This window comes from Equus caballus, chromosome 23, assembly GCF_041296265.1.
Source record: "Equus caballus isolate H_3958 breed thoroughbred chromosome 23, TB-T2T, whole genome shotgun sequence".
Classification (NCBI taxonomy): Eukaryota; Metazoa; Chordata; class Mammalia; order Perissodactyla; family Equidae; genus Equus; species Equus caballus.
Genome location: NC_091706.1, coordinates 44,653,068 through 44,670,105, shown reverse-complemented (window position 1 = coordinate 44,670,105; position 17,038 = coordinate 44,653,068).

The window sequence follows — 17,038 nt, the reverse complement described above, 5'->3', positions numbered from 1 at the left end:
CTTCACAGTGTTCAATATGATTTTCTGGTACTATATTTGTACCGACTTTGTAAGTTAGCAAGTTAACTAATGTATTAAAAAATTGTTCAGTCTCAATCTTTCACTTTAAACATATCAGAGCAATAAAACATGTGACATTTTAAAAGAGAATTGCTCAAAATGCAATATGGTATTCTGGAGTTGATCTGAACAGAAAAAGTTCTGTTTAGGGAAATATGAATAAAGAAAAAGAAATGTGTAGGAAAATATGAATAAAATCTGTAGTTTAATTAATTGTATTAATGTTACTTTTTAATTTTAATAAGCGGGCCATAGTTGTGGAAAAGAAACGTATCATGGATATAATATGTTAACTTTAGAGTATGCTAGCTTGACAAATTTATTGTAGGCTGTTGAGAAAGATGGATGGAGGGTGTAAAGAAACTGTGTTCTATCTTTTCAACTTTTCTTAAATCTAATATCACTCCAAAAAAGTATATTTTATAAAATGAATTACACCTGGTTCTTGTTTGTTTTATTCACTTTCATATCTCTTGGAGACATCTTCTTAAATTCTGACCTAGGAAAAATCACTTGGCAATCATTCATTTGACGGCTATCTTTTTTTTAAGTCACAAAGTACAGATTAATTTGATCTCTGAATCTGCTGCAGAAGGATAAAATGTGGGTTTTTTCTTTAGAGTATCATTTTATAGAATGCTCTGTGCTCTTTCATAAGATGCTTCCCATCCCTGGAACCATCTGCTTTATCTAGTAAATTCAACTTCATTTTTCAGGATTACTTCTCTATCTTCTTTTCCACATGTCTCTCTAACCTCTCCTACTTTTTAAAAAATTTAATACATTTCAATATATAAATAATAGTACAGCAGTGTTTTATACTTTATAGATCTATGTAAACTTTCCATTGTGGTCCTCATTTTGAGTCTGTCTGATATTTCTAATGATTGTATTGAGCTTATGCACTTTGGGCAAGAATCCCACAGAAGTGATTTGCATTTCTTTTTTTTAAAACCAAATTATTGAGATAGGATTGACGTGCAAAAAGCTGTGCATATTTAATGTATACAACTTGATGAGTTTGGAGATAAATATACACCTGTGAAACCATCACCACAATTTATACCACAGATATATGCGTCACCTTCAAAAGTTTCTTCCTACACTTTTTATTTATTTTCTGTGATGAAAACACTTAACATAAGACTCACAGTTTTACCAAATTTTTAAATGTATAATACAGTATTGTTACCTATAGTTGTTGTGCTGTCTAGCAAATCTCTAAGACTGATTTATCTTGTATGACTGAAACTTTGTATCTTATGACTAATACCTCCCGCTTTCCCCCCCTCCGCCTGAGGGCAACCACCATTCTACTCTTTGCTTCTATGACTTTGACTATTTTAGATTCCTCACATAACTGGTTTCCTGTAGCATTATCCTTCTGTGTCTGGCTTATTCCACTTAGCATAATGTCCTCCAAGTTCATCCATGTTGTCTCAAATGGCAGAATTTCCTTCCTTTTTAAGATTGAATAACATTCCATTGTATGTATGACCCACATTTTTTTATCCATTCATTCACTGATGGATGTTTAGATTGCTTCCATATCTTGGCTATTGTGAATAATGCTGTGATGAACATGGAAGTGCAGATATCTCTCTACTGATTTCAATTCCTTTGACTATATACTCAGAAGTGAGATTGCTGGATCACATGGTAGTTCTACTTTTTAATTTTTTTAGGAAACTCCATACTGTTTTTCATAGTGACTGTGCCAATTTTTATATTCCCACCAATAGTGTACAAGGGTTCCCTTTTCTCCATAGCCTTACCAATACTTATCTTTTGATTTGGGTTTTTTTTGGAGGGTGATGAAATTGGCCCTAAGCTAATATCCGTTGCCAATCTTCTTCTTGTTGCTTGAGGGATATTATCCCTGAACTAACATCTGTGCCAATCTTCCTCTATTTCCTATGTGGGATGCCACCACAGCATGGCTTGATGAGAGGTGTGTAGGTCCGTGCCCAGGATCTGAACCCGTGAGCCCTGGGCTGCCTAAGCAGAGTGTGCAAACTCAACAGCTGTGTCACTGGGCTGGCCCTTATCTTTTGATTTTTTGATATTGAAAATTTTAACATTTTTTCAAGGAAACAATAAACATGTGATCAATTTGTGAAATTACATAAACTGAGAGGGTACTTACCAAAACAAGCTTGCTGTCCCCAAGTGTTCCCTCCAACTCTAAAAATTAAAGGGTGTTATGTAGCAATAATCTTCAAGCACTTTTGCTTGCACATTCCCTAAATGAGTTTCAAGAAGTTTCTCTTTTGCATATTTAAGTTGAAATTTAGCATTTTTTGTTATAAATTTAAGTATAATGGGAAGGATGCAATTTCTTGTGTGTTGTAAATATTGACATTTTAAAATAAAAAAATCATATCACTCAGTTTTATCCATTGGGATCTACTTTTGTAATATGCTACTCAATGTAATCTCTTTAAATACTTTCATAAAAAATCTTTTATTTATTGTATTTTCTTCTTTAAATATGTTTTGTTACACTCTCACTGCTGAACTTCACTTTAATGTAATATTTTTATGCTTACAAGTTTTTATTGATCACTTACCATAATCATCCCCCAAGATAATTATGTATGTAGCATACAATTATTTGCAAAATGTATTTTCCTATGGTCATACATGAAGTAAGAAGATACTGTAGGATTTGAGGAAATGATGATAGAATCTGATATAGGATTTTTAAAGAAGATATTCTCACTGTCGCTGCTGTTTTGAAATTACATGGTAGTGGGATACGATGGAACAATGGAGAATAGTTAGGAGGACACTGAGTAACCAGCTAAAAGATTTTGGTGATTAGATCAAGAAGTGAGGATGGTGAAAACTGGTCATATCCTGGTTAAATTTTGAAAATAGAGGCACAGAATTTGCTGATAGATGGGAAGTGGAGAATGAGAGCATGAAATGCTGATACCTCAATGATTTTCTTTTAACCAGGGAATGAGAATAATATAATTATCATTTACTAGATTGGGAGCTACATTTGGGACATGTGAAGATACCACTTAACTTCTGAGTGAAAATTTTGTATATAAAATTTTATTTACGTGTCTGGAATTCAGAGTGGATTTCCAGGCTAGAGACATAAAGTTGAGAATCAACACATAGACGGTCCTTAAAGCCATGTGACTTGATGAATTATCTGGAAAGTGAGTAAAGAGAGTGCAGATGAGGGGGAGCCATTAAGGAAGACTGAAAACAGAGTGTGGCTGGTGATATCAGAGAAACACCTGCCCTGAATTCCAAGTTAGCAAATGATTCCAGAAGGAGAAAATAATTGGCTGTGTAAAATACTGGTGATGGATGAAGCATGGTAGCAGCTGAAAAATGACATTGAATTTACCATTGTGTTGATTATGGTTGATCTTGACAAGAGAAATGGTGTGGCGTTGTACTGGGAACAAAAGCCTGATCGGAGTGGGATTAAGAAAATAGGTGGAAAAGAGCTGCATATTTTGAATTCATAACTTTTTTCAGACGTGTTTTCAAAAAGGAAGAAGAGAATTAGGAGAGTAGCAGAGGTTTCAGAAGACTTATTTTATTTTCCTTCATGGGAGAAATAAGAGGCTATGCATATGCTGTCAAGAATGATCCAGTAGAGATACAGGGAAGCAAAGGATGTTTCAGGAGGGAGTGAGAGGGGAAATTGCTGAAGCAATAGCCCTAATTAGGTGAGAGGAGGTGAGACGTATTGCACAAGTGGAAGGTTTTATCTTTAACTAAGAACATGGATAGTTTAATCATCATAAGACAGGTGAAGGCAGAGTATATGAACTTAGATGTTAAAAGTTAGATAGGTATCTGGGACAGACTACTAATAACTGTCATGACATTTGCCTTCTGGATTTCTATTACAGAATTAAAATACCAAGGCCCTGGCCAGTAAGCTATTTTTAATGTATTTTTGTTACACTATGCATGTAATTTTTGGAGTGTTTACAGGGAAAGCATTTTAACTAGAAGCACATCTGTGTTTTGTAATTGCCAGTAGAAGGCATTCTCCTTTTATATCATGTGGATATATTAGTAAGGGAGCTGCTATATATAGAAAAGGAAAAGAAATCTATGGGCAGATGAAAAAGTATAGCGAAAAATACTGATAATGTCAGCGCTCTCATGTAAGAATTCAGAAGCAAGAATATTGTTATAATGAACCCACACACTACCAGCCAAGTACTTGTGATGTAACCAGACTTATAGGAATTATTCTTCTATCATCTTAGTTTGTTTGCTATATAATTTGTAAGAAATTGGTTAATTCAACCCAAGGAGTATCATCAATCTCCTAAAAAAAAGATAGTTGACATCATTGAGATTTTTTTTCTGAAGTTATGAATTATACAGTTCGTCTTGATAATTTATTTCATATGTATGGAGTGCCATTGTAAAAACTTGTTGCAAACTCTATTTATAAAATGATTAATCAAAGACCATTCAAATTAACAATCTTCAGAGATTATTTTTAAGAATGTTAGAAGACTCTACCATTCATTCAATGATATGATAGATTTAAGATTCTTTTAGAGATTGGCAACTGAACTAACATCTGTTGCCAAACTTCTCAATCTTCTTTTTTCTTCTTCTCTCCGAAGCCCCCCAGTACACAGTTGTATATTCTAGTTGTAGGTCCTTCTGGTTGTGCTGTGTGAGACACCGCCTCAGCATGGCCTGATGAACAGTGCCAAGTCCACGCCCAGGATCCGAACCAGTGAAACCCTGGGCTGCTGAAGCAGAGCGCACAAACCTAATCACTCGGCCCTGGGACTGGCTTCTATGATAGATTTTAAATATTCTCTTACATATTTCTCAAAACGGTCTTAGGGGGCCAGACTGGTGGCACAACAGTTAAGTTCACACATCTCGCTTTGACAGCCCGGGTTCTCGGGTTCAGATCCCAGGTGCAACATGGCACCCTTGACAAGTCATGTTGTGGTAGGCATCTCACATATATAGTAGAGGAAGATGGACATGGATGTTAGCTCAAGGCCGGTCTTCCTCAGCCAAAAGAGGAGGATTGGCAGCAGATGTTAGCTCAGGGCTAATCTTCCTCAAAAAAAAAAAAAAAAAAACCATGGTCTTAGGATGTACACGTTATCATCCCTATTTCATTGTAAGAAAACTGAGTCTCAAAATAGATAATCTACTGAAAAACACATAGATAAGTATTTGAGCAAGGTAGCAGTCCAATTAAGATTTCTACGACTGCACCATGCTCTCTTTAAAATGTACTGTGCTCCCAGTCAAGAGGTTTGTACCAGACTTTGTTTGTCTAAACATGCATCTTTTTCTTTTTCTTTTTTTTTTTTTTCCTGCTTTATCTCTCTAAATCCCCCCGGCACATAGTTGTATATCTTAGTTGCAGATCCTTCTAGTTGTGGCATGTGGGATGCCGCCTCAACATGGCCTGATGAGAGGTGCCATGTCCGCGCCCAGGATCCGAACCAGCGAAACCCTGGGCAGCTGAAGCAGAGTAAGGGAACTTAACCACTAGGCCACGGGGCCGGCCCCGCATCTTTTTCTTGCAGCATTATAGAGAAAGTTTCTAGGTTTTGTAGTTCTACTAGGTAAACACAAGAAACTTAAGGAAAATTAAGAAGTTTTACTCCATTGCAAACATACTCCATAGAATGCATTTGACTCTCATCTTTCTGGCTTATTGATTGTCTTCGAGTCACTGCATCATTGAATGTCCTGGAAAAGCACTTTACTATTGGCCCACCGCTGATTTTTTGATGTGCTGGAAGATAGCAGTTGAGGAAGAATTTCTGTCAGTGTATTTTGATGTCTTTCTGTTATCACACGTGCTTTGGGAGACTATGCTCACACAAAACCTCAGCTGACCTAGTTTCCCTTTTCTTACCTCATATTCTATTTCTACACAACCTTGAAAGTAAAATGTTAAATAGAATACAGCATTTACTCCAATTTAAAGTACTCTTTAAGATTTTGTTTTGCTCCGCATTTTGTAGACACCAACCATTTTCCTTAAATATGAAAAAGCCAAAAAAAAGAAAAAAACACAGCACATAACTTGCTTTTAAAGTACATCTTTATTAAGGGAAAAAAATTCCTGTTTGGAAAAGATAAAAGGTAAAAACCACAGCATTTGGCTCCTTTTCAACATGAGTAAATACGTAAACATCCTGTTGAAACGCAGATCCCTTAGCAGGTGGACAATTTTTCTTTTCTTAGGAGCTTAGCTGGAATCTTCATTGATCTACTTCATAAGTCAAGTTCCCATTGGAGTTGGACTGGCTTGTTCATTTTTATTTTATTGATATTTAGGGTTTTGAAAACACGAAAATGTGCTTCTAAAATATGTGCTTTAAAATTTAATAAGAAAAAACTGAGTAGATTTAGATGTTGGTATTTTAGTCCTTGAGTATAAGCTTTTTAAAAATGATTCTGAAAACAAATTACTTAAAAGCTAAAAGGTGCAGATTGCAGCTAGTTCTTTTAGATCAATTAGTACCAAAATATGTATGTCTTGGACCTTTTACCCAAAGGTTCTGCTTTTTCCGTGCGATGTGGGCATCTTTATAAAGCTGAACTGCAGGTATTTTAACAACTGAACAATCAAATTTGTTTAGCAAATCAGATGAAGGTGACACTAAAAGAACACAGAAGAGGGCTTATTACAAATTTTTAAATTATATTTAGAGATGGCACAAATGAATGACTCTCTTTTACCCTAGGAATCTCACTTATTTCTTAATAGGCCAAAAACTTCTGAAGGTGTTAGAAATCAGTTGTTGATATGGCAAGCTTTGATAAATATTTCATTCAGAGGGAAAAATCTCATTTACTAAAGAGATGGTTTATCATTAGTTATAATAACACTTGTCCTGTTACGTTGCTTTAATATTAAATTAAATATACGCTAAAAATGCCATGAAGTACACTGACATAATCACAAGCCAACAAAATTTTAAACATATATCAGCAATAAATAAGTCAGAGAAATGATTTTATATAGTCATCTCAATTAGGAGTGAACGAAACTAAGAAAAAAAATGTAGCTCTGGCAAAGCAGCCTCACTAAGTGAGGAGATTTAGGGCTAGCGGAAATCGAGTTTTCTCTGCAAGCAAGGTAATTTACGCCATTATTACCAAATATCTGTTGAATACCCAAAATGTGGTAGACATTGTGTCCCCTTTTATTTCATGCCTTTAGAAAACCAAGACTTCTAATTACTTATCAAAACATCAAAAATTTTAAGTCAATATTATTTATTGAAACCTGCATTACTGAAATGAGGGTGGACAAAATTCATCTTAAATATTAGGGCTGTTGTATCCTTTGAGAATTCTAGGTCGCTTATCAGGGCCTGTGAGATTTAGCACCTAAGACGATATTTGTCATCTGAAAACACATATATGGTTAGAAAATATGAAATTAAAAATTAAAAAATAGACATCAATTAATCAATACTTATAGACCAAAATGACTTAATGACCAAAACACGGTATTAGAGTAACTCTAATCAACAGCAGTTCAACTTATCATATTTAGTTACGGAAATGTAATAAAATTAAAATCACAAGGATAAAATTAGTAAATTATTCTTACAAGTGAAATTGATCTTAATATGCCATGTAAGCCTTCCATAATAAGTATTTAGAGCCTACCAAGATTTTTAAATGGCAAATATATTGTTACCAGCTATGTTTTAACAGAATGTGCCAATACAGACTTCATATTGTCCTCATAAAGATTTTATTCTGAGAGGAAAACACATTATAATTAGGGGAAGGAGGCTAATATGTGTGGATCGAAGATCAACATATGATATGGGTATTTCTACAATTAATGAGTGGTAAAAAACCATAGAAAGAAAATGAAAAAACAAAAAAAGAGAGGCTTATCAAGTTATAAAGCACGCCCAGGTTCAGATAGCTGGTAGATGGAAGGAGAAAGATCAAAACATGATGACACTGTTTGAGCTCCTGTACCTGGTTATGTCTAAAATCGTACGTTAACTGAACTTTTAAGTTATATGAGCCAAAATTTCTATAGTTCATTTTGTCTGTATATTTACTTATGCTTTTGAATTGAGCCATTTTTATTTTATCACTTTCATCTAAAAGAGTCCTAACTGATAAACATATAAACCAGTATTATTTATACAAATTTTCACCTTCAATTTAATGAGAATTTAGACGTGGGATTTCTACAAATAAATATCATATACTCTTTTCTTTGTGTTCAAAGTAAGAAAAAATTTCAGGTGGAATTTTGTGAGCCAGGCCAGTTAGATAATAGAAGAAATAACAGCTAATTTGGTATTATAAATAAATATTTATTAAATATTTGCTACCTGTTGTTCAGATCTAGAATTCCATTTGACTGATTTCAGTTTTAGGCTGCTCCCAGAGGGGTGATATCATAATCGGTACAAAGACCTATAGCTACAGAGCGAGGCAATTTCCCCCCACCCCTTCCTTTTATATTCTTTATGAGGGTGATAGCTATATCTGTGAGAGCAGAGATAATATGTGTTATATAACTTATATAAAGAGTCTTGTATTGAAATAAGAGTTGACTAGCCCTATAGTTACAATTAACATCATTGATGTTTTCACTGTCCTAGTAAATTAAGACAGTGGGCAGGCTTATGTCCCCTTAATTGTGCTTTTAGCAGGTAAACAGTAGGAACTTGAAAATTAAGAAGTTAGAAAGTATTGAAAGGTTTTAACAAGCATATTGAGATGTTGGAACTTGCTCTGAAAGCAGGTTTGAGATGAGATAATCATAGACTGTGATATGGTAATACCAATGAAGGTGAGCAAAGGGTTTGGTAGAAGTGAAAAATACATGAAAGGAAACAGTATAATTGATTTAGGTCTGTGAGTTAAATGAGATCCATAGAAAGTTCCTCAATAATTTGAAGCCCTGCAATTCAGTATCACAGTCTTTGAGAGAAAGAAGGCTAAGGCAGATTTACTCAGACCAATGACAGAAGCTCAATTCTACATGAATCATATCTAAGATACAAACTGTGCTGTTAGAAGTCTTTAAAGCATCTTAAGTTATCAGGATGAAAAATGCTGAACTAGAATGTGGGTGCTAATTTAGATATCATTTTTAATCATCTATTTCCCCTTCTATTTTCGCTCTGTGGTCAGAATTTAGCACACTAAACATGGACCAAGTGAGCAGTATGGTTCCATAAGACATCTATGGGAGGAAATATAAGATGCTCTAGCTTTAAGACGAAAAATAACAATGACAACACAGAGAATTTAGGGCATCATTGTTAATCTCTGACATCAGTGAAAAACACCTCTGTGGTTTGTTGTAGAACAATGCCATCCATTTAAAAGAAAAGAAAGGAAATTAGTACAATGGGAATATGGACAGCACCAAATTCACTTATTCTTTGCTCTTTTACAAAATTTCTTTAGAACAAGGATTGGACTACAAAATATTTAAAATCCCTGAAATTGTAAGTAATTTTTTTCCTCAGGAATAAAGCTCCATAGCTTTCATAGCTTCTCAAGGGACTCTGTGACCCCCAAATCATTGAAAACAAGTTCTATAAAGATTACTTTTCAGGTGTGAATGTTTTATGATTGTATCGAAATCTGTTACATGCCTTGGGATAGTGTGAGATTGAACTGGGATATGCAAAACAAAAGAGCTCCCCAGACAGACTGTATAGAACAGGTCAAGCTCGGCTTTGATTATTTGCTTTACTCCTTGTTGAAGACATTCTTTAGAGGACAAAAGGGATTTGCCTTGTTAAGCTGTATTTTACTTGGTGTTCCTTGTGGGATAAATGTTTCTCTTTGGGTTTTTCCTTTTCTTTTGAGGTCAAATGAGCTTTGACATGAAGCACAAGAGATACAAAAATGAATAGTGAGAGGATGCCGCTTCTCATGTGTTCTATTTTCACCCTGCATGACCACACTGAACCCCTACCTGGCTGTGCCTGCCATATGGCTTTGATGTTGTCAGAGGGCCCTGGGTATCATCTTTACTTCTAGAGTTGCTTATTTTTTATTACTGCTCTTTTTTCTTCTTAAATTATCCTTTATAAAAGTGGCAGTTTCCTTTCTCTCTCTCTCTCTCCCACTCTTTCTCTTTCTCCCTCTCTTGTTTTCTTTCAAGAATATACTGTTGATTTCTGGCAAGATAACCTAAGGTTGAATGATCTTCATGCTCATTCCCATATTCCCAGTGAAAGTATCAACATATTTTTTAACTTGAATTGAAAAAAAAAGTAAAGACAGCACTAGAAAATGAAAATGGTAACAGCCATTACTAATTTATCCCCTTCACACCTGACTATGAAGGAAAGTGTGCCTGGGAAAATAGCTGGAAGAGGAATCTTAATTCAGATATGTCAGGAGAAGGATAGAATTTATGCCCTTAGCAATCAGGAAATATGTCAGTTTCTACGCTCACAATAGGAATCAGAGCTTCAATTTAGTCCCAGCTTGAATTTGGTCATGTTAGGACAGAAAAGGGATATTGCATGGCTGGCTCCTAATCATAACTTAGCAAAGATTTGGATACTGCCCTACATAAACCCTGGGGTAAACGGAATGAGGAAAACAGTCTCTTGGTATAAAGCTAAAGATCCTTGCCATGACTGTCTCTAATTCTGATTCTGTCCTTGTTCCTATACTTCACCCATTGCTTGATATCTGATATGCTAAGAAACAAAACAAATCTAAATTATTTCTTTTAACACTATCGTAGCTTCATGGATTCTGAGAGGAAGTCTATAATATCTAGAAGAAGCCACCTTAATTTCCAGAATTGGAACCAGTCCTTCTGTATGGATAATTAACAGAGGAATGTTGTCAGCCGTGGAAAAGGCACTGCATTTCAAAGAAAAAACTCTTTTAAATCAAGGGTTGGCAAACCTTTTCTGTAAAGGGCCAGACAGTCATTTTACCCTGTTAGTCAGAAGGTCTTTTTTGCAATTATTCAACTCTGACTTTGTGGCACAGAGAAAACCATAAATAACATGTAAACAAAAGGGTATGACTGTGTTCCAATAAAATTTTTTTAGAAAAACAGGTCGTAGGCCAGATTTGCCCTATAGGCCATAGTTTGCGGACCCTTTTCATTGAATCAGTTCAAATATCTTTCTAACATACACGTAAGAGGACAACATTTTAGGAAACTTTTTATTCACCCCCATGATTCAAGAGGAAATTGATTATATCAAACCACAGCATACAATAGTGAAGACAAAAACATAAATGTCAAATTTAAAATTACAATGCAGTTGGTAAACAGCCTTTTGTATATTTCAGAATACTGAATAGATGATTTTTGAATAAATATGATGACAATACTAAATGCTGATAAGAATGAGGAGAAATTAAATGACATACTTTTCTGATGGGAATATAAAATGGTACCACCACTTTGGAAGTGTCTTAATAAACTATATATAAAACTATCATACAACCCAGCAATATGACTCCGGAGCATTTATCCCAAAGAATGCTGAAATCTTCATGCAAAAAACTGTACACAAATGTTTATAGCAGCTTTATTTGTAATAGCCAAAAACTAGAAATGACTCAGATGTCTTTCAACTGTAAACAGTTAAGCAAACTGTGGTGCATCCACACTATGGAATACTATTTAAAGCACAGTCTGCCCTCCATATCCACGTATTCGCATCTGTGGATATAGACGGCTGAGTTATTTTGTTGTACTCTAGCGATTGTATACAAGGGACTTGAGCATCCATGGATTTTGGTATCGGTGGGTGTTTCTGGAACCAATCTCCTTCAGGTACCGAGGGGCAACTACGTAAAGTAAAAAGGAATGACAATTAATACAGAAAACAACCTGGAATAACCTCTAGAAAGTTTTCCCGAGGGAAAAAGACCAATATCAAAGAAGTTTTCAATAGTTACATACTGTGTAATTCCATTTATAAAATGCTTGAAATGACAAAATTACAGAACCGGATAACAGATTTCTATTTGTAAGGAGTTAAGGGGGAAGCAGAAGTGAGTGGCTATGTAAGGACAACATGAAGGAACTTTATGGTGAAAGAATTGTTCTCTATCTTGATTATCTCTGTCAATGTCAACATCTAGTTTTGATGTTGTACCGTAGTTTTGCAAGATTCAAGCATTGGGGGAACCTGAGTAAAGGGAACACAAAATTTCCTGTGTCACTTCTTACAACTCCATAAGATCTGCAATTCTCTCAAAATAAAATGTTAAATCTTTTAAAATGAAGGCAAAATAAAGACATCCCTGGATTATTAGAGAGAGAAAGAGACTTTGTTTCTAGCAAACTGCTTTATAAAAGATATTAAAGGAACTTCTTTAGGCTGAAAGCTAGTGATACCAGAAAGTAATTCAAATCCACGTGAAAAAGTAAAAGCACTGCTAAAGGTAATTAGTAGGTGATTTAAAAGACATTATAATTGCATATTTCTTCTCCTTTTTTCTCACTGCTGATTAAAAAGCAATTGCATAATACAATGTGTATATAATTATAACACAGCACAAAGGGTTGGGTGGGAACAAAGCTGTATTAGAGTAAGGAAATGACACCAGATAATTAACTTGAATCCACGGGAACATATGAAGAGAACCAGAAATGATAAATAAAAAGGTTACTATAACCAAATCTGCAAATATGTACTTTCTATTTCTCTCTCTCAGTTTCTTTAAAAGACATAACATTACATAAGGTAATAAATATAGCAATATATTGTTGGGTTTGTAACATATATAGATACAATATGTGTAACAAAAATAGCACAAAAAGGGAGAAGGGGGAATAGATCTATAAAGGAGTAACATTTTTATAGCTCACTGGAATTAAGTTAGTATAAATTTGAAGTGGATTCTGGTAATTTAAAATAAATATTGTATGCTCTAAAGCAATCACTAAGAAATTAGCACAAAAATATTTGGAAAAATCATGAAAAGAATTAAAATGTTATACTAGGAAATATCTCCTCAATGCTAAAGAAAGTGATAAAGGAGGAACCAAGGAACAAAAAAGACGTGAGACATAAAGAAAACAAAAAGTCAAATAGCAGAGATAAATCCAGTGATATCAATAATAGCATAAAATGTGACTGGATTAAACAATGTAATCAAGGGCAGAGATTCACAGACTGGACAGAAAAGCAAGATCTGACTACATTTTGTCAACAAGAGACACACTTTAGATTTAAACGCACAAGTAGGTTGAAAGCAAAAGGATGGAAAAAAATAGTCATGCAAACAGCACCCATATCAAAGTTGAAGTGGCTACACTAATATCACACAAAATAGACTTAAAACAAAAACGTGTTACTAGAGATAAAGAGGGACATTTTAAAATTGTATAAGGGTCACTCCACTAGATATGTATAATAGTTATAAACGTACATTCACCTAAAAACAGAGCCTGCCAAAAGTACCTGAAAGAAAGCTGACAGAATGAAGGAAGAAATACACAATTCAACAACAGTTGAAGTCTTTAATACCCCACGTTAAATGGTTCATTAACAACTAGGCAGAGGTTGAGCAAGTTATAGAAGACTTATCAACACTAACAGACACACGTAGAACACTTTACCCAAAATAAGACAGTACACGGTTTTCTCAAGAGCAGGAACATTTGGAAAATTTTCTAGGAAAGACCATATTCTAGGTTATAATTCAAGCTCAGTACATTTAAAATGATTGAAATCAGACAAAGTTTGTTCTCCAAACACAAAGGAATTAATTAGAAGTCAAGAACAGAAGAAATAGTGGGATATTCACAGAAAATGAATGGAGTGGTTATTCCATTCATTTTCCATATTCCAGAAAATGAATTAGTTATTTCTAAATAACCAATGGATCAAAAAGAAAAAGGGAAAGAATTTAGAGGATACTTTGAGATGGATGAAAAAAACATGCAACATACCAAAACTGTGGGATACAGATAGAGAAGTGCTAAGAGGGAAATTTATACATCTATGTTTGAAAAGAAGGATTTCAAATCAATAAGCTTACCTTTAATCTTAAGAAACTAAAGAAGGAAAGCGAAACTAAAACCAAAGCATGGAGAAAAAAGGAAACCATTTTAAAATAAGGCAGAAATAAATGAAACAGAGATTAGAAAGACAATAGAACAAAATGAACAAAACCAAAAGGTAGTTCCTTAAAAGACAATCAGAATTGACAAGGTTTCATCCAGAATGACAAAAAAAGGATAGACTCAAATTACTGAAAGATACCATGAAAGAGAGGACATTGCTACTAATGTTACAGAAATAAAAAGCACCATAAGGGAAGACCAGGAGCAATTGTACACCACCAAATTAAATGGCTTAGATGAAGTGGACAAATTCCTAGAAGGGCACAGAATACTGAAACTAACTTGAGAAAAAATAGAAAATCTGAATAGATTTAAAACGAATAAAGAGATTGAATTGTAATTAAGAAATTTTCCACAAAAAGAAGCCAGGCCCAGATGGCTCCCCTGGCTGATTCATTTAAAGAAGAATTAGCACCAATCCATCACAAACTCTTCCCTTAAAAATAGAAGAGGAGGGAAGGCTTACCAACTCATCCTGAGAGGCCAGTGTTACTCTGAAAGCAAAACCAGACAAAAACATCACAGGAAAGGGGGCTGGCCTGGTGGCATAGTGGTTAAATTCAAGTGCTCTGCTTTGGTAGCCTGGAGTTTGCTGGTGCAGTCCTGCACACACTGCTGTCAAGAGACACTATGGCAGCATCCCACATACAAAATGGAGGAAGATTGGCACTGCTGTTAGCTCAAGGACAATCTTCCCCAAGCCAAAAAAAGGAAGATTGGCAACAGATGTTAGCTCAGGGCCAATCTTCCTCACCAAAAAAAAATAAAATAAAATCACTAGAAATAAAAATCACACACCAATATCCCTTGTGAATCTAGAGGCAAACATCTTTAACAAAATACTAGCAAAATATATACAGCATCATATAGAAAGGATTATACACTATGACCAAGTAGATTTTATCCCAGATGCATTGTTGGTTTAACATCTGGAAATCAATCAATGTAATACACTATATTGATAGAATAAAGGACAAAAACCACATGATCATATGAGCAAATGCAGAAAAGTCATCTGAAACAGTCCAACACCCTTTCAGTATGAAAACACTGAAAAACTAGGAATGTGAGGAAATTTCTTCAACATGATAAAGGGCATCTACAAAAATTCCATAGCTAACATCATGCTATCGTACTTAATGGTGAAAGACTGAATGATTTCCCCTTAAGTTCAAGAACAAGACAATGAGACCAACTCTCACTATGTTTATTCAGCATTGTACTGTAAGTCCCAGGCAGGGCAGTAGGTAAGAAAAAGGAATAAAACTCATCAATATTGGGAAGGAAGGAGCAAAACGCTCTCTATTTGAAGAAGACGTGATATTATATACAGACATCCTAAGGAATCCGATAAAAACTATTAGAACCAATAAACAAGTTCAGCAAGGTTTCAGAGTACAAGTTGAGTATGTAAAAATCAATCATATTTCTTTACACTAGCAACGAATAATCCAAAAATGAAATTAAGAATTCAATTCCATTTACAATAGCATGAAAAAATAAAATATTTAGAAATAAATTAAGCAAGAGAGTACAAGATTTGTACACTTCAGGCAACAAAACATTGTTGAAGATATCAAAGAAAACCTAAATGTAAGGAAAGATATTACATGTTCGTTCTTCAGAAGACAATGTTATTAAGATGGTAGTACTTCCCAAAATAGTCTGTAGATTAAGACAATCCCTGTCAAATTCTATGTGGCTTTTTTTTTTTGCAGGAATTGACAATATGATCGTAAAATTTATATAGAAATTAAAGGGACCAAGAATAGCCCAAACAATCTTGAAAACAACAAATCTGTAGGACTCATGTTTCTGACTTTGAAACTTACTACAAAACTACAGTAATAAAAGCACAAATGACAAAAAAGAAGATAAATCTGACTTCATCATAATGAGAAAATTTTGTGCTTCAAAGGGCACAATGAAGAAAGTGAAAACACAGCCTAGTGAAATGGTAGAATACATTTGCAAATAATGTATATGGCAAGAAACTTGTACCCAGAAAATAAATAACCTTTACATCTCAATAATAACAATAAAATAACCCAAGTGAAAAATGGGCAAACCATTTAAACAAACATTTCCCCCAGAAGATATGCAAATGGCAAATAAGCACATATAACTATAACTCAACATCATCAGTAAATAGAGTAACATAAACCAACACCACAATGAGATAGTACTTTGCACCCACCTAGGATGGCTATCACAAAAAATACATATGATAGCAAGTATTGACAAAGATATGGAGAAATTGGAAACTTCGTTCATTGGTGATAAGAATGTGAAAAGGTACAGCCACTTTTCAAAACAATTTGGCAGTTCCTTAAAATATTAAACCTGGAGTTACCATATGACCCAGAAATGCCACCCCTAGCATATATCCAAGATTAATGAAAACATACACCCATGCAAAAGCTCGTTCACAAATATTCATAGCAGCATTATTCAAAGTGGTCAAAAATTGGAAACAACCCAAAAGTCCATCAATGGAGGAATGGATAAATAAAACAATGTCCATCCATATAGTGGAATGTTTCTCAGCAATAAAAAGGAATTTTAAAATTCCTAAAATTTTAATTCTAGACTAAAATTTTAAAAGCCTGACAAAACCAAGTATTAAAAAGTATGTGAAGCAATTGGAGCTCTCCTATATTTTGTTGGGATTGTAAAATACAACAACTTCTGCACATTATTTAGCAGTTTCTTATAAAGTTATACACTCAATTACCACAGAAATGGGTGATTCGAGTTCCCGTGAATTCAACCAAGAGAAATAAAAATATATATTCATACAAGAGTTGTACACTAATGTTTATAGCAACTCTATTTATTATACGCAGAATTTAAAAAAGCACAAATGTCTATTGAAAAAGTAAACGGATAAACAAA